General features: G+C 37.6%; 1 protein-coding gene across 6 annotated transcripts in view; it reads left to right on the top strand.

The window, feature by feature from the left end:
* Positions 1-17,802, top strand: part of Pfkfb1 (6-phosphofructo-2-kinase/fructose-2,6-biphosphatase 1) — a 53,406-nt gene that overhangs the window by 10,756 nt on the left and 24,848 nt on the right. The window contains exon 4 of one of the 6 annotated variants that reach the window (XM_035449880.1): positions 17,552-17,572. The exons of 4 other annotated variants lie outside the window; for them this stretch is intronic. The gene's annotated coding sequence lies outside the window, so the exon portion shown is untranslated. Of the gene's footprint in view, positions 1-17,551; positions 17,650-17,802 lie in introns of all 6 variants that reach the window. One more of the 6 variants, XM_035449879.1, reaches the window with a different exon arrangement.

Raw genomic sequence — 17,802 nt, 5'->3', positions numbered from 1 at the left:
ATCTCATTTATTTTTAGGCTTTTTTCTTTTTAAATCTATAGTTGGCCTGCTAACCATGGCTTATGTTCTGTGTATGCATAAATCTTTCTAGACCATTTGATAACCAGATACTGCCATAGTTTTGCTTAGTCTATCACTAACCCAGTTGTCCGCATTGCCTTAGTCTCTATTCCAGAACTGCTAGGATCCTACTGATAGTCATGTAGCAGCTAAGAGGTTAATGCTTGGAACAGCAGGACACCTCTTGTACTTAGTGCCAGCCCTTGAGCCAGCTTCTGTTTAGATAGGTCATGGCTGTAGCCATATCCTCTCAAATTCCATTCCTGCCAGAAAACAAACGTTGTGTGATCTCAGGTCCTTGAGATATGCTTTATGGAGCATTTGGTGGCTGTTCTCTGAGCACTTGAAAAGATTGTGTATTTTGCCTTTGTGTTGTGCTTATCTTAATTAAGTCTTGCTTGTTAATATGGCTGAAGTGTTCCAACATTCTACTGGAGTTTGGGCTGCCTGTTATTGTGGAAAATTTGTTCAAGTCTCTCAGTAATTTGTCAATTTTGCCAGCTTGTTACAAATAAATTTAGATAGTTACAAATAAATGTAGACTACTGATTCATTTCAAACTTGAGACAAATGGCTGAGGTGCCTATTTAACATATCAAAGCTGGACCTAACAGGCAGATTCTCCCAGCATCCCTCAGTCCCAACTTGTGACAGGGTATGGCTGGCATACCTCACCCTCTGCCCTAAACTCTCAGACACAGGCTGAGCTGCCCTTCCCCCAGAGGCTTTTCACTATATAATCCAGACATTTTGGTTACCTGCCCTTTTGTGCCTCTGTCCTCATGGCTGGTTCCCTTCTCTCCCTTCTCCCTTCCCCTACCCCTCTCCTCACATGGCCCAGCTCAAGTCTGGTCATGTCCACTCTGGAATTACCCAGATGTCCCTGCCTCTGGCTATCTTCTCCCACATATCTACAATAAACCTTCTCCACCATTCCTAGTAGCACACATACACTTTCCTTTTTATTTCCCTTTTTCACTGCTATATCTTTGGTAATGTCAAATAGTTGTTTATTTTTGTTGTATTGACCTACAATCTTATTTTCCTTTAATATTAATATACCTACACTCAGTTTTACTAAGTTTAGTATTTGTCCCAGTATATTTTCCTTTTTAAAATTTGTTCTGTTTTGTTTGAGACAGAGTCTTTCTATTAAGTAGCTTTGGCTGTCCTGGAAATCACTATGTAGACCAGGCCCACCTGCTTCTCCCTCCCAAGTGCTAGTATGTTTTGGGTAGATTAATAATTCATATAACATAAAATTCACCATCTTTAAGTGTATAATAAAATGATTTTGAATATGTCTTCATATAGTTGTACAACTATCATCACTAATTTTAGAACATTTAAAATATGTATTTAAAAATTGGAGGGACCTTGAGGGGCTGGGGGATTAAGGGAATGAATATGATAAAAATATATTGTATGCATGTTTGAAATTCTTGAAGAATAAAAATATTTTAAGATTTAATGAACTCATAACTACATATTTATGGGAAACAACATATTTCAGTACATGTATACAGTGCAAATGATCAGATTAAGTTGTCTGTTCGTATCAGATATTTATCACTTATTTGTGTTGTAAACATTTAAAAGCCTCTCTACTAGTGATTTTGAAATTCATTATAAGAGAAAGAAACTATGTTCTTTAGAGTACCTTCCCATTACACCCTTCCATCCACCCCTTGCAACTATAAAGTTACTCTCTGAAGGCTCTGTGATGATGGTTGGGGTAGTTACCAATCTGATTACAGGAAAAGTCCACTTCAGGCACCCTCTCCACCATTGCTAGGAGTCTTATCTATAGTCATCCTTGTGGATTCTTGGGAGTTTCCCTAGCACCAGGTTTCTCCGTAACCCCACAATAGCTCCCTCTATCAAAATCTCTTTCATTGTTCTCTCATTCCATCTCTCTCCCAACTGGACCATCCTGTTCCCTCATGTTCTCATCCCCCATCCCCTCCCCTTTACTGCCCCCCTCACCCCCAGTTTACCTAGGAGATCTAATCTAATTCCTCTTCCAAGGACAATCCATGCATCTCTCTTAGGGATCTTTTTTTTTTAACCTAGCTTCTCTGGAGCTGTGGATTGTAGTCTGGTTATCCTCTGCTTTACATCTACTATCCACTTATGAGTGAGTACATAGCATGTTTGTCTTTCTGAGTCTGGGTTAGCTCGTTCAGGATGTTTTTTTCTAGTTCCATCCATTTACCGGCAAATTTCATGATGTCACTGTTTTGTTTTTTTTTGTTGTTGTTTTTTTTTTGTTTTTTTTGTTTTTTTTTTTTTTTTAAGCTGAGTAATACTCCATTTCGTAAATGTACTACATTTTCTTTATCCATTCTTCAGTTGAGGGACAACTAGGTTGTTTCCAGGTTCTGGCTATTATGAATAATGCTACTGTGAACATTGCTGAGTAAGTATCCTTGTGGTATGACTGAGCATCCTTTGGGTATATGCCCAAGAGTGATGTCACTGGGTCTTGAGGTAGATTGATTGCCAATTTTCTTAGAAACTGCCATAGTGATTTCCAAAGTGGCTCTACAAGTTTTCACTCCCACCAGCATTGGACGAGTGTTCCAACTTTACATCATCTCTAACAAAAGCTGTCATCAGTGTTTTTGATCTTAGCCATTCTGACAGGTGTAAGATGGAATCTCAGAGTCATTTTGATTTGCATTTCCATGCTGACTAAGGATGTTGAACAATTTCTTAAATATCTTTCAGCCTTTTGAGATTCTTCTGTTGAGAATTCTCTGTTTAGATGTGTACTCCATTTTTAAATTGGATTATTTTGTATTTTGATGTCCAGTCTCTTGCATTCTTTATATATTTTGGAGATCAGTCCTCTGTCAGATGTGGGGTTGGTAAAGATTTCTTCTCATTCCATAGGCTGTCAGTTTGTCTTATTTACATTTTGAAATAATTTTGTCATATGGGATGAAACATTAACATAACTTTATTTTGTCTTTACATGTGAATACCTGCTTATCCTGACTTCATTTACTGAAAATACTTCTTTCCACACTGAATTATTTTGACACCATTAATGAAATTCAGTTGACCATAAATTAAAAGAATTATTTCTGGGCTTTTAATTATACTGAGCCCCCACTAGTTACAGTCTTCATTACTCTACTTTTACTACATAGTAAAATTTGCATATAATGAATTTTAAAACTTTGCAACATGAGTGCTTCAATTTTGTTCTTAAATTATTTAGGTTTTTTGGCTACTTTATATCTTTTGCATATATATATATATGATGTATTTGTCTGTTTCTGCAAAGGTACTGCCTTCAATCTGTAGATCAGCCTGGGAGTATTGCCATCTTAACAATATTAATTAAGTCTTGGCTTTGTGAGCTGGAGCTGTTTCATTTACTTGGGTTGTTTTTTAACTACTTGTAATTTTCAAAGTACACTTTTGTGATTGTAGATTTAACTTTTATGGCAGACTAAATGGAATTGCTTTTCTTAATTCTAATTTCTTTTCTCATTGCTACATTTAAAATATGCCTTTTATTTTTGAGCTTATAATTACATCATTTTCTCCCTCTCTTTCCTCCCTTCAAATCCTCCCATATACCCCTACTTGCTCTCTTTCAAATTCATGGCCTCCTTTTTTAATTAATTGTTGCTACATGCATATGTGTGTGTATATACATATATGTTCCTAAATACATTAATATACCCTGCTCAGTCTATATACTATTACTTCTATGTATGTTTTTGGACTGACCTTTTGCTATTGGATAGCCAGTTGATGTGATCTTCCCTGGGGAAGACTGTTTTTACCACTCTCAGCTTTCTTTAGTTGTCTGTGGTCTTTTGTGTGGGGTTTAGGCCTTGTGGGCTTTCCCTCATCCAGGTTAGCATATCCACTGTTGAGCATGTTCAGCTCATGTTTAGGTTGTTGTGTTGATAAGACTTTATGATATACCTTCTGTCATCCATAAGAGACACATTCTCACAGAACAGTTTATTCCTCTGATTTTTACAATCTTTCCCCACCCTTCTTTCTTAGTGATCCCTGAGCCTTAGGTGTGGGATTTGTATTGTAAGTGTATGTTGAGACTGGGCTACACAGCTCTACATTTTGTTTGGTTGTGGTTTTCTGTAATGGTCTTTGTCTATTACAAAGATAAGCTCCTTGATGAGGGATGAGAGCTACATTTATCTGTAGGTATAAGAATAAATATTTAGAATGTACTTAAGGATTACTGTTAGTTTACTAAAACTCCTCCAAGATCCATGGCTTCACTAGCTGTGAGTAGTTGGCTAGGTTTCCAGTAACAGATATGATTTCTGTCTTGTGTGGGTCTTAAGTCCAATTAGAGAGCTGTTGGTTACCACCAAGGCATAGTGCCACTACTGTACCCTTAGGGTTATTATGCCATAGTGATTGTTGTTTTGGCTCATAAGTGTCATTTTTTTCCCAATCAGATCACTTGTACCCTGCTATTCCCCTCTCTATTGCTCTCCATCCCCAGCAGTGGTCCATTATTATGCTTCTGATTTCTGCATTTACTTCAGGTTATGTGACTGTATATGAAGATTTGGAGTTAGGGGCCATGGATAAGAACATGTGATATTTGTATTTCTGGGTCTGAGTTGCCTCACACAACCAGATAATCTTTTCTAGTTCCATCCTTTTACCTACATTTTTTACCTCATTCCTATTTTATAGAAGTATAACTTACTTTTTATCTATTGATCTTATTTTCTGTGACATAGCTGAAGTAATTATGTTCCATAGTATTCCTTTATCTTTTCTGTATATAAGATTATGTCATCTGCAACAGAGATTTTTATGTTACTTTTTAAAGAGTGAGAAAAAGATGAGGTTAAAACAAACATCTTGCTTTTGCCCTAATCTTAGTTAACTAAACATTCAATCAATCATCATTAAGTATGTTGTTACTTGTGAATTTTTTGTAGACGTCTATAATGATTACCTTGATTGAAATGATTGAGAAGCACCTAAGAGATTAATAAAGCACACCTTTGGGTCTGTGTATGAGAGCATAGTATTCCTTTATCTGTGAGAGTACATGCAGGGAGGACTAATCAATTACAGAGTCCTTCCTTGGATGTGGGTGGCTCCATCCCATAGGCTAAGGGTCCAGGTAGAATAAAAGAGGCAGAGGAGAAGCTCCCTAGTTCAGCCCTCTCTTTGCTTCATATTACCACAGTGTGAGCTGCTCTGCTTTTTCCTATGTTCCCCCCTGTGATGAACTGAAACTCTGACCCAAAGTCAATCTCTCCTCAAGTTGTTTTCCTCAGGGATTTGCCACAAGAAACAGGTAGTCTGACAAACACAATATCCTTTATGAAGCTGATGCTCTTTCCTTCTGTTCTTTGTTATATGAGATGACTGTGTGGCTTTTCATTCTTAATTTTTTACTCAGTATTGCATTAACCAATTTTCAGAAATTATACTAACTTTGCATTACTGTAATAAATCAAATTTGGTCATAGTATATAGTATTTTTAACACTTCTATGGATCCAATTTGCTGCTATGTTGTTGAGGTCACATATTGGACTGTAATTTTCTTCTTATAGCTTTGTCTGGCTTTGGTATTTCAGAAATATTTTCATTTCTTTATTCCTTCCTATTGGCAACACAGTTTCAATGTATCTGTTTTGGAAGCAGCATATTCAAGTTGTAGCATTTGTCCTAGGATTTACAGTATACATTTAAATATTTAAGTTTGCTTTCAAATAATTTAAGTTTATCTTCAAATATCCCTTCATGTATAGCATAGATACCTTTTGCCCCAGGATTCCTAAATTCCTCTGACTCTACCCTTGGGATTTTGCTATTAATCATTTCATTAATCCATGTGCTATAATCACCTCTGGCTTCTATATGCACAAGCACAGGCATACTCATCCACACACATATGCATGCACATACATACATACAAAAGACCTCTGTTCAATAGGGTTAGTCTTCAAGAAAATGTAAATCATAACAATAGTGATACATTACTATGTCTATTAGAGTAGCTCTGATTTGAAAACATATAATTCTATTTTTTATCATTAAAACTGGGAAAATCAGGGGTTAGGGATTTAGCTCAGTGGTAGAGTACTTGCTTAGCAAGCACAAGACCCTGAGTTTGGTCCTCAGCTCTGAAAAAAAGACAAAAACTATGAAAATCAAAGTATTTTTCCTTTATTAAGTTCTTTTCCAAGTTTTTTTCCTTTTTATAAATAAAGATCCAGATTTCTGAGCTCTACCTAAAGAGTTAAGGAGCTTTCATTGTTGTCTAAAGCACCTTCATTGTTGATTATAATGTAGACCTGTTAGCACTGAATTGATACTTAAGAACATATTGGTGAACATGGAATTCTAGGTTGACAGTTTTTTTTTTAAATTCCATTTCACTGGCTTCTGACTTCTGCTAAGTCTCTAAAATCTCCATCATTATTCTTTTATAGATTAAGTGCTTCTCCCTACTCTCTTCATGAGCTCCTTCAAGATTATATCTTCTTGCTTTTTGTGAAATTAGTTATAATTATAGTTGCTAGAGATTGGAAAATTGTTTAGTGACTTATTTTGGTCTTCCCTTTTGGTCATATTTCAGTGAGTGTCTCTCCTCTCTCTTGTAGAGATTATAAATTTCCCATTTATAATTACTGTTACAAGTACTGAATGTTTATTGGCATATTACTAAGGTATGGGGGCAGAAGACTGTTCTCTTGTCCTTTAAGATAAAATTAAATAACTTATTACAGCAGTGTGCCTGTTTCTTGCAGCTGTGGCCGTCATGAGTATTCCTCTCCCTTCTCTGGCCAAAGCATTCCCAATCTATTTACTTAAAACTCTTTCTCACTGACTATAGAGTTTAATTTTTTCCTTAGGGAGACATGAAGGCTAGAATGGGATCATTATGGGACAAAATTTCCTTCCTCTAACTGTTCAAAATACCAACATTACAAAGTCCTTTGTTTTAGATCTCAGGCCTCGGTTAAAGAAAAGAGCTAGAGAGGGACTCACAGTGGCTGTGCTTGTGTTCTTCCATCCAGTGCAGCATGGGGAGCTTCCCTTCTAACTGCTCTGTGGAAAATGTGAGGTTCATGTAAAAATATTGGTAGAAGTGTGGAGACTCCAAAGAGTTCCAAAGGTTCCTGTGGGGCCTTCTCACTCTTGTGCTAAAGTTTATCAAAATCATTGTTGAAGTATCCTACTAGCTTTTGCCATCTAGGGCTTTCATTTGTTGTCCCTATCTAAGTTCCCAGTGTGACAACTGGCTTTTAATAAAAGGAACCAAGTGGAGAGGAAAAGAGAACCAGCAAGATTGAGACAAGGGTCACAATCTATTTAGAAAACACAAGAATTCACTTGTGAACTACCTTACAAACTGCCTCATGTATTCTGTTTGACCCAGGGATCTCCCAGCAGACCTTGCCTCCCAACAGCATTTTATAAACCAGAAAACAGTTCAGTTAGTACTTTTATTTAACATAAATTTGACATTGGATTCAGCATTTTTTACTCCTAGGTATAAGAATTCACTTCAGTTTTCATAAAGAAAATTGGAAGAATGTTTATATAAAATATATATGAGGATATAGAGCTTTATTAAGAATTTTTTAAAAACTAGAAATAACCAAGATGCCTTCAATTAATGGTGGATTAACAAACTAGACTACCACTCAGGAATGAAGAAAACTGTTGAGTCATACAACAATTAGAAGATATCTCAAATGCATTACAAACTAAACCTGTCTGTGAGTTGTGCTAAGAGAAAAAAGCCAGAATCAAAAACTGACATAGGATATAATTCAATCTATTTGAAATCCAGGAAAAATCAAAGTTATAGGAATAGGATATAGACCATAATTATATGGGCTTGAGAGAGGGATGTCATTGAGTCTTATTATAATCAGCTATGCAAGAAAATTTATAGGGATGGAATTATTCTGTATGGTAATATGAAAGTAGATATTTGACTTTATATCCTTGTCAGAACTCAGAGGGCTGAATTTATGTTTGTTTTTTTTTAAACAAATCAGGTAAAGTATTTGGGTAATCTGGAATTGAATGCAGTTTTTGACAAATGAATCTTAACTGTATTACAAGTATATAGGACAACCTTACCAAATGGGATGGATGGAGGGAGAAATTAGTAACTATTGATAATTATTTGATTGATGCTGTAAGACTAATAACATAGTATCAGTGGACATATGCTAATCTAGTTGGTGGATTTGTTTCTCACAGGCTTTTTTATAGTGGTTCTCTTAAGAGTTGTTTAAAGACTCCAAATCTTATTTAACTCATTTGGGGAATGCTAATGTTTTTCTTATGACTCTCTGTATATAATGTTTCCAAAGTTTTTAGAGCTTTTGCAGAAATACTATTTAGAACTGTCTTTGGTGTACGCCACCTAGTGGTCTGTCTGGGTCTTGTATAGAAGTCTTAAAAGGTAGTTGAGCTTCAGAACTTAATGTGCTAATTAGGACCAAAACACTAGCAAGTCATAAATAAACTCTCTTCTTTTGTTTCTTTTCAGTGCTTCAGTTTCTTAGGCTACAATTTTCTGTCCTCTGTTCAAAAACTACTCACAGTAATGGTTGTAGACAGAGAGGAAAGAGGGAAAAGTCCTATCAAGTCTGCTTGTGTCCTGTTGACAGTGTCTCAAACTCCAGAAAGGTTCTCATCCCACAGGGATTTGATTCCTGTAAGCTCCCATTCTAGGCCATGTCTACTTCTGAGATACCTTTGTTGTTGCTTCCTTCACTAGAACCAAAGATGTAGAGTACATAAAAACCCAAGGGAGGCTGGGATGTAGCTCAGTGATGGAACACTTGCTTTAAGTTCAATCTCTAGTAACTAACCCCCTCCACCAAAATAAAAAAAAAACACAAAGGATTTCTCCAATTGTCTCTGAAATTTATTTCTCACTTCTATTTTTTAAATTATATTAATATGTATTTCTTTGTACAAAGTTATGGGATTCTTAATATTTCACTAATGTCTGTCATCTTATTTCCATTTCTCAAACTCAAACTACAGGCTTTATTCTATGACTTTCTCAAGCCCAAACTCCAGGCTTTATTCTATGACTTACTCTATCCATTAAACAATGCCTGTTTCTATGTTTCATGTGGTAGTGAATTCAGGCTCAGGATACTGAAAGCTATAACATAGTGTTAATTCTGTAACTCTCTAGGTTTCATTTACTTATTTATTTGGTTGTGTGATGCATACCCATGGTCTGTATGGGGAAGTAAGACAACATTTAGTGAGAATCTGTTCTTTCCATCAGCCATGTGGCTTCTGGGGTTTGAATTCAGGTCAGGATTGAACTTGGTGCCAGGTGTCTCTTTACTCAACCCTCTCACTACCCCCTATTTGAGACAGGGTCTCACTGTGTAGCTCAGGCTAGTCTCAAAATCATGATCTTCCTTCTTTAGTTATCAAGTACTGACATTACAGGTATGTGCCATTAGGCATGTTGAATTATTCCTTCAAACTCTGGTTTTTTTTCCTGATTCACTTTCCTATGCCTATGTTTACTTTTCAATATTCATGCAGAGGTTCAGGCATTCTTTTAGGGTTTTATATTTCAGTTAGTGATAGAAGATTCCAAATAAGATCAGTCTGTTTATGTTTTGTAGAAAGCATATAGTTGGATATTATTTATCTGGTATTGGAATCTCTGTCTTTTATTGATGTGCTTATGCAATTTATATTTAAAGTCATTATTGATATACTTGGATTAAAATTCACCATCTTGGTGGACATTGGGATGCCCACCTGCAAAACCAGCACTTAGGAGTCTAAGACAAGAGTATCATGAGTTTCAGGCCAGTCTGGGTTACCTAGCAAGACCTTATTTCAAAATATACATAATTCTCTCTGCAAAATTCTCCCATCTTGTGAAGCATTTTCTGTTTATTATATTTGTTATTGCTATTTCTTGTTCATAGTGAATATTCATTTTCTTTATTATGTCTTCAAATATTTCTACTGCCCATTCTTTCTTCCATATGTACATATTAAATATTCATATATTGTATTTCCTATTCACATATTTGTTTTTATTGTTTCTATTTTCCTGCCTTTTCTTATTTATTTATTTATTTATTAGTTCTAGTTAGAGAACAAGCTTGTTTCACATGTAAGTCCCTTCTCCCTCTCCCTCCCCTCACCCCCATCCCTCCTCCCCCACCCCCAGCCTACCCCCCACCCCATCCACCCACCACTCCCCAGGCAGGGTAGGGCCCTCAACGGGGGCTCTGCAAAGTCCACCAAATCTTCCTGTGCTGGTCCTGGGCCCTTCCCCATGTGTCCAGGGCCAGAGTGTAACCCCTCACATGGGATGGGCTCTCCAAGTCCCTTCTTGAAGTAGGTAAAAATACTAATCCACCACCAGAGGCTCCCTGGAGTGCAGAGGCCTCCTTATTGACATCCATGTTCAGGGGTCTCGATCAGGCTTGTACTGGCCTCCCCAACAGCATCTGGGGTCGATGTGCTCTTCCTTGTTCAGGCCAATTGTTCCTGTGGGTTTCTCCAACCTGGTACAGACCACTTCGGTCTTCATTCCTCCCTCTCTTCAACTTAATTCCCGATTTCAGCTCAGTGTGTATCTGTGGATGTCTGTCTCTGCTTCCATAAGCCACTGGATGAGGGCTCTAGGATGGCATAAAGAGAAGACATCAATCTCATTTTAGGGGAAGGGCTTTTAGGTTATCCTCTCCACCATTGCCTGGATTGTCAGATCGTGTCATCCTTGTAGGTCTCTGGAGATCTCCCTGGTTCCCTGCCTTTTCTTATTATATTTAACCAATTCAGTTTTTAAAATATACCTGGCATGGTGATGCACACCTTTAACCCCAGCTCTTGTGAGGCAATGCCAGTGAATCTTTATGAGTTTGAGGGCAGCCTGGTGTATATAGTGAGTTCCAGGATAGCCAGGGCTACACAGAGAAACATTGTTAATAATAATAATAATAATAATAATAATAATAATAATAACTTTAAATAAAATTGTCCTATTTGTGGGGTACCAGAAATTAACCATCATAGAAGGACAAGGTCCACATTACTTCATTTAGAATCTTATAAAGTGGCTTCTATAGAAGTTGACAGTAGAATGATATTTTCAGGGACTGAAGAAAGTGAGGGAGTGATGGTTTAAGTTTGCTTTATGGGTATTAAATTATGTTTACTTATGAATAAGTTGTAGTGTACTATTATACTAGGGGAACTACATATCATAATTACTGCATATTTTTATTTTAACATTTATTTTTGCAATTCTGAGGATCAAACATGGGCTTGGAAGGTATTAGGCAAGTGCATCCCTAGCCTATATTATATTTTTAAAAGTTAGGATAAAATATTTTAAAATACTTAGTCCATTTTAAATGTTTTAAATTTATTTTTTACTTATGCTTATGAGTGTTTTCTTGCATGTATATAATGCATGTATACCACCTGTGTGCATGTACTTCCTGCAGAGGCCAGAGGATGCTGGATCCCCTGGAACTGCAGTTACAAATGGTTGTGAGCTGCCATGCGAATGCTGGCACCTAAACCTAGGTCTCTACAAGAACATCAAGTACTCTTAACTGTTGAACCTTCAATTGATCCAGCACCCAATTTTGAAAATTTTTCGTTTTTAACTTTAAAATTATTATTATTATTATTATTATTATTATTATTATTATTATTATTTTGTTTTTTGAGACTTTTTGTGTAGCCTTAGCTACCTGGATCTAGCTCTGTAGACCAGGTTGACCTCGAACTTACCTGCCCCTGCCTCCCAAGTGCTGGGATTAAAGGTGTGTGCCACCACCACCTGGCTTTAAATTTATTTTTATACAATATATCCTGATAATATTCTTTCCCCTCCTCAACTTCCCCAGATCCTTCCCACCTCTGTAACCCGTCCCGTCCCCCCCCCCCGTCCCCCCTCCCATCCCCCCCGTCCCCCCCCCCCCCCCGCCAACTTCATGTTCTGTCTCAGAAAAGAAAAAAGCTGGGAAAACAACCAAAAGTAAAATATAAACAAACAAATAAAAAAGAAACCAAATAAGACAAAAATAACAAAATAAAAAGCGTGTGCACGCGTGCGCGCGCGCGCACACACACACACACACACACACACACACACACACACACACACACAAAACAACCACAGAATCCATTTTTTGTTGGCCCACTTACTCCTGGGCATAGGACCTGTCCTGGAGTGTGCTTGATAATACCCAGTGACACTTCATTGGAAAAAAATCTGATTTTCCCTTTCCAACTATAAAATAGCTTCTTGGCTAGGGATGGGGATTTATGTCCGCTTCTCCATCTCAGTGCTGAGAGTTGGTCTGGTTTGAACCTGTGAGTCTTCTGTCACAGTCTCTGTAAGTTCCTGTGTGCATAAGTCCTATTGGTTCTGAAGAACACTGGGGTTTTTTTTGTTTTGTTTTGTTTTGTTTTGTTTTGTGTTGTGTTGTTTTTTTAGTAACCCACCACCTCTAACTCTTAGAATCTTTCTGCATCCTCTTCCACATAGATCCCCGAGTCTTGAGAGAAGAGAGTTAATGAACTGAGTGCTCTAAAGTCTCTCACCTCCACACATAGTCCAGTTGTGCATCTCTTTGTTAATTACCATCTACTGCAAGAAGAAGCTTCTCTGATTAGCGTTGAGTGATGATCTGCTCTGTGGGTATAACAATACATCATTAGGATTTATTTTGTATCTATACTCCTTTAGCAAAATAATAGTATTAGGTTTTCAACCAGACCCATGATCTATCTAGTCTCAGGTTCTTAGACACTTTAGAAATGTAATATAGTCCATCTAATGGAATGAGCCTTATATCGAATCACAAAGGGCTTTGTTATTCCCATAACATTTGTGCAGCTATTAGACTAGAATATCTTGCAGGCAGGTCTCTGTTATGGGTCACAGATTTGTAGCTGGTTGATAATTGATGATTTACTTTTCTCCTCTGATCATGTTCAAAGTACCTTCTGATACTTTGAAAGTTAGTCAATAGGGGTGAAGCTTCTAGTTGGGCACCAGCTGAATTTCTCAGTGTTCAATGACATAAGTACTATCAGGTTATGAAGGGTAACCAGTAGCTTTGTCAATAGCCTGTGGTATTTGGGAGTTTCTATAGTACTCCTTTGGCTAATGACTCAATATAACCCATTTCTGGCACTGGAGGTTTTACTTGGGACATGGTCTCCCAAATAATATGGTGTCTCCATTTAGATTCCTTTCATATCTGTATAAATTTTAGGAAGTTTCTACAGTAGTAGGTCTCCATATGGCTTTTCGAAAGCCCTTTAGTGCTAGTCGTCCTGTCCAGTATTCCCTGCTTTGCCTTGCTCTCTCATTGCTCTCCCCATTTAATCCTCCTATTCTAGTTTCTCCTTTATCCCTTAATAAAACTATATTCCAATTCCCCTTTTTTGGGGAAATGACTTCCTCCCTCCTTGTTCCTTACCAAGTACCTAATATCTGTGGTTTTTCTAAACACACACACACACACACACACACACACACACGACTGAAATTCATAAGCTAATATTCACATATAAGAGAAAATATGCAACATTTGTCTTTTTGTGGTCTGGGTTACCTCACTCAGGATGATTTATCTAGCTCCACCCATTTCCCTGAGAATTTCATGATTTCATTTAACAGCTGAATAATATTCCATTGTGTAACTGTACCAATATACATTATCCATTCATCAGTTGATGGATATCTAGCATTTCTAATTTAGGGCTGTTATGAATAGAGTAGTAATGAACATGGATGAGTAAACTTATCTCTGTAGTAAGATGAAGTGTCTTTGGGGGTATCTGCCCAAGAATGATATAGCTGGATCTTCAGGTAGATCTATTCCCAGCTTACTGATGAACCACCACACTGATTTCCATAGTGACTGTACAAGTTAATACTTGCAACAGCAATGAATAAGTAGTTTCCTTATACACATCCACACCAACATTTGTTGTCATTAAAAAAAAGCTATTTGGATATTTCCTCTGTATGTCTTTTGGTTATTTTGGCTAAAGGTTTACATTTGGTGATTTTTCTCAAGAACCAACTCTTCATTTATTCTTTGCATTTTGTTTGTTTCTCTTATGACAACTGTTTTCAACCCTGAGTTTGATTATTTCTTCCATTTATTCTTTTTGAGTATTATTTCTTCTTGTTCTAGAACTTTCAGGTAAATTGTTAGAATTACTAATGTGACATCTCTCCAGGTTTTGGTAGGCACTTAGTGCTCTGGTTTCATATTTGTTAGTCTGTGGGCTTCAACCTTCGAAGTAGCTCCATGCCCCTGTGTAAAAACTCCACTCAGGGCTTTGCTGTGAATAATAAGTTCTGGCCAGCTTTCATGTGTCTTTCTTTCTTTCTTTCTTTCTTTCTTTCTTTTTTTGAGAATTTACTTCATTTTATTCCATTCAGTATAGTTTTTTCTTTTCTTTTTTGTTAGCAAGAAAATTATTTTACATGTCAATCCCAGGTCCCTCTCCCTCCCCTCCTCCCCTGCCCCCCCCAACTAACCCCGACCCATCCCATACCCTTCTGCTCCCCAGGAAGGGTGAGGCCTTCCATAGGGGGTCTTCAAAGTCTGTCATATTCTTTGGAATAGGGCCTAGGCCAACCCCCTTGTGTCTAGGCTCAGGGAGTATCCCTCCATGTGGGAAGAGCTCCTAAAGTCCATTCCTATGGTAGTGTTAAGTACCGATCCACTACAAGAGGCCCCATAGATTTCCAAGGTCTCCTCACTGACACCCACATTCAGGGGGTCTGGATCCCTTTGCTCATCAGTTCTCCTTCTGTGCATCTGGATTTCAGTACAGTTCAAGGTTTAGCTGTGGGTGTCTGCTTCTGCTTCCACCAGCTGCTGGATGAGGGCTATGCGATGGCATATAAATTAGTCATCAGTCTCATTATCAGGAGAGGGCATTTAAGGTAGCCTCTCCACTGTTGCTTTGATTGTTAGTTGGTGCCATCTTTGTAGCTCTCCAGACATTTGCCTAGTGTCTGATTTCTCTTTAAACCTATAATGTCTCCCTCTATTATATTATCTCTTACTTTGCTCTCTTCTCTTCTTCCCTCAACTCAACTTCCCTGCCCCATCATGTCCTCCTCTTCTCCTCTTCTCATTCTCCTAATTCACTCCCCTTCCCCCATGCTCCCAATTTTCTCAGGAGATCTTGTCCCTTTCCCCTTCTCCAGGGGACCATGTATGTCTCTCTTAGGGTCCTCCTTGTTTACCAGCCTCTCCGGCAGTCTGGGCTGCAGGTTGGCAATCTTTACTCTATGTCTAAAATCCACATATGAGTGAGTACATACAATGCCTGTCTTTTTGTGATTGGGTTACCTCACTCAGAATGGTTTCTATTAGTTCCATCCATTTGCCTGCGAATTTCAAGATTCCATTGCCTTTTTTTCCAGGGTGTAGTACTCCATTGTGTAAATGTACCACATTTTTTCTATCCATTCTTCAGTTGAGGAGCATCTAGGTTTTTTCCAGATTCTGGCTATCACAAATAATGCTGCTATGAACATAGTTGAACAGATGTCCTTGTTGTAGGAATGTGCTTCTTTTGGGTATATGCCTTAGAGTGGAATTGCTAGATCTTGTGGTAGACTCCTTTAAATTTTTTAATTTTGTGGAGTATAGGTTTTCAAAGTATGACCGGAAAATTCTCTGGATTTCCTCAGTGTCCGTTGCTATGTCCCACTTTTCATTTCTGATTTTGTTAATCTGAATGCATTCTCCCCGTCTTTTGATTAATATGGATAAAGGTTTGTCTATCTTACTGATTTTTTTGAAGAACCAACTCTTTGTTTAATTGATTCTTTGTATTGTTTTCTCTGTTTCTACTTAATTGATTTCAGCCCTCAATTTGATTATTTCCTGGCATCTACTCCTCCGGGGTGAGTTTGCTTCTTTTTGTTCTAGTGCTTTCAGTTGTGCTGTTAATTTTCTAGTGTGGCTATTCTCCAGTTTCTTCTTCATGTGGGCACTTAGTGCTAAGAACTTTCCTCTTAGCACTTCTTTGATAGTGTCCCATAATTTGGGTATGTTGTGTCTTCTTTCTCATTGAATTCTAGGAAGTCTTTAATTTCTTTCTTTAGTTCTTCCTTGACCCAGGAATGGTGCAGTTGTGCACTGTTCAATTTCCATGAGTTTGTAGGTTTTCTGCAGTTGTGTTGTTGTTGAATTCTAACTTTAAACTATAAGATACAGGGGGTTATTCCATCTTTTGTATCTGTTGAGGTTCACTATATTGCCAAATATGTGGACAATTCTAGAGAAGTTATATTCTTTTGTGTTTAGATGGAATGTTCTATAGATATCTGTTAAAATCAATTGAGTCAAAACTTCTGTTAGTTCCTTTGGTATTTTGTTAAGTTTCTTTCTGGTGGTCCCATCTAGTGGTGTGAGTGGGGTGTTGAAGTCTCCCAATATAAGTGTGTGAGGTTTTATGTGTGATTTGAGTTTTAGTAATGTTTCTTTTATGAATGTGGATGCCTTCGTATTTGGGGCATAGATATTCAAAATTGAGACTTCATCTTGATTTCCTGTGATGAATATGAAATGACCTTCTTCATCTCTTTTCATTGATTTTAGTTTGAAGTCTAATTTGTTACATATTAAGATTGCTACACCAGCTTGTTTCTTGGGTCCATTTGATTGGAAAATCTTACCCCAACCCTTAACTCTGAAGTAACCTCTGTCTTTGAAGTTGAGGTATTTTTCTTTTATGCAGCAGGATGGATTCTGTCTTCTTATCCATTATGTTAGCCTGTGTTTTTTTATAGACAAGTTAAAACCATTGATATTGAGGGATATTAATGACCATTGATTGTTAATTCTAGTTTGTTTTGGGTTTGGTGGTGGTGGTGGTGGTATTGTGTGTTGATTTCCCCCTTTCTTTCTTTTGTCTTTTGATACAGTAGAATTATCTATTGCCTATGTTTTTGTGAGTGTAGTTGACTTCGTTGGGTTGGAGTTTTCCTTCCAGAACTTTCTTTAGGGCTGGATTTGAAGATGTATTGTTTAAATCTGGTTTTGTCATGGTATATCTTGTTTTCTCCATCTATAATCATTGAAATCTTTGCTGGGTATTGTAGTCTGGGCTGGCATCCATGGTCCCTTAGAGTTTGTAGAACATCTATCCAGGACCTTCTGGCTTTCAGGGTTTCCATGGAGAAGTCGGGTAGGTCTTCCTTTATATGTTATTTGGCCTTTTTTCTTTGCTGCTATTTAGTTTGGTAGTGAAGAATGGGGAGCTAAGATGTTCTAAATTATGAAGTCTCGGCCCTTGTCAGGCTTACCTTGAGTATTTGTGGTGTGCCTGTGACAAGTGTTCTTGCCTTCCAAATGTAATAAATAGGCCTAGTGCCCTGATTAGCAGGTACATTTTCTGTATTTCTTCCCACTTCAGAGAGTTTTCATCAGTGCCCTTTACTTTTGTTTTTCCTCCTTCTGCAGAATGAAATGTTTTCCCTCCAGGTAAGAGAATGTAAATTGGTCTGGCCTGAGTTCCAGGAGAGAAGGGGTAGATTGATCGGAATTGGCTGCCAGGTGCAGTAAGTTACCCACCAGTGCTTTCAAGCTACGATTTCTGTTGCCTTTCTCTTGGAATAGCAAGGCTTTCCCTGCAGGAATATGGAGCAAATTTTCTGGGCAGAATATGAGCAATAGTTACTGTTCTGTTCTCCTTCCCAAGCCAGAACTATACA

The sequence above is a fragment of the Cricetulus griseus genome, chromosome X, assembly GCF_003668045.3.
Source record: "Cricetulus griseus strain 17A/GY chromosome X, alternate assembly CriGri-PICRH-1.0, whole genome shotgun sequence".
NCBI lineage: Eukaryota > Metazoa > Chordata > Mammalia > Rodentia > Cricetidae > Cricetulus > Cricetulus griseus.
The sequence above is the reverse complement of the archived record's forward strand: the minus strand, read 5'-3'. Positions and strand labels throughout refer to the sequence as shown.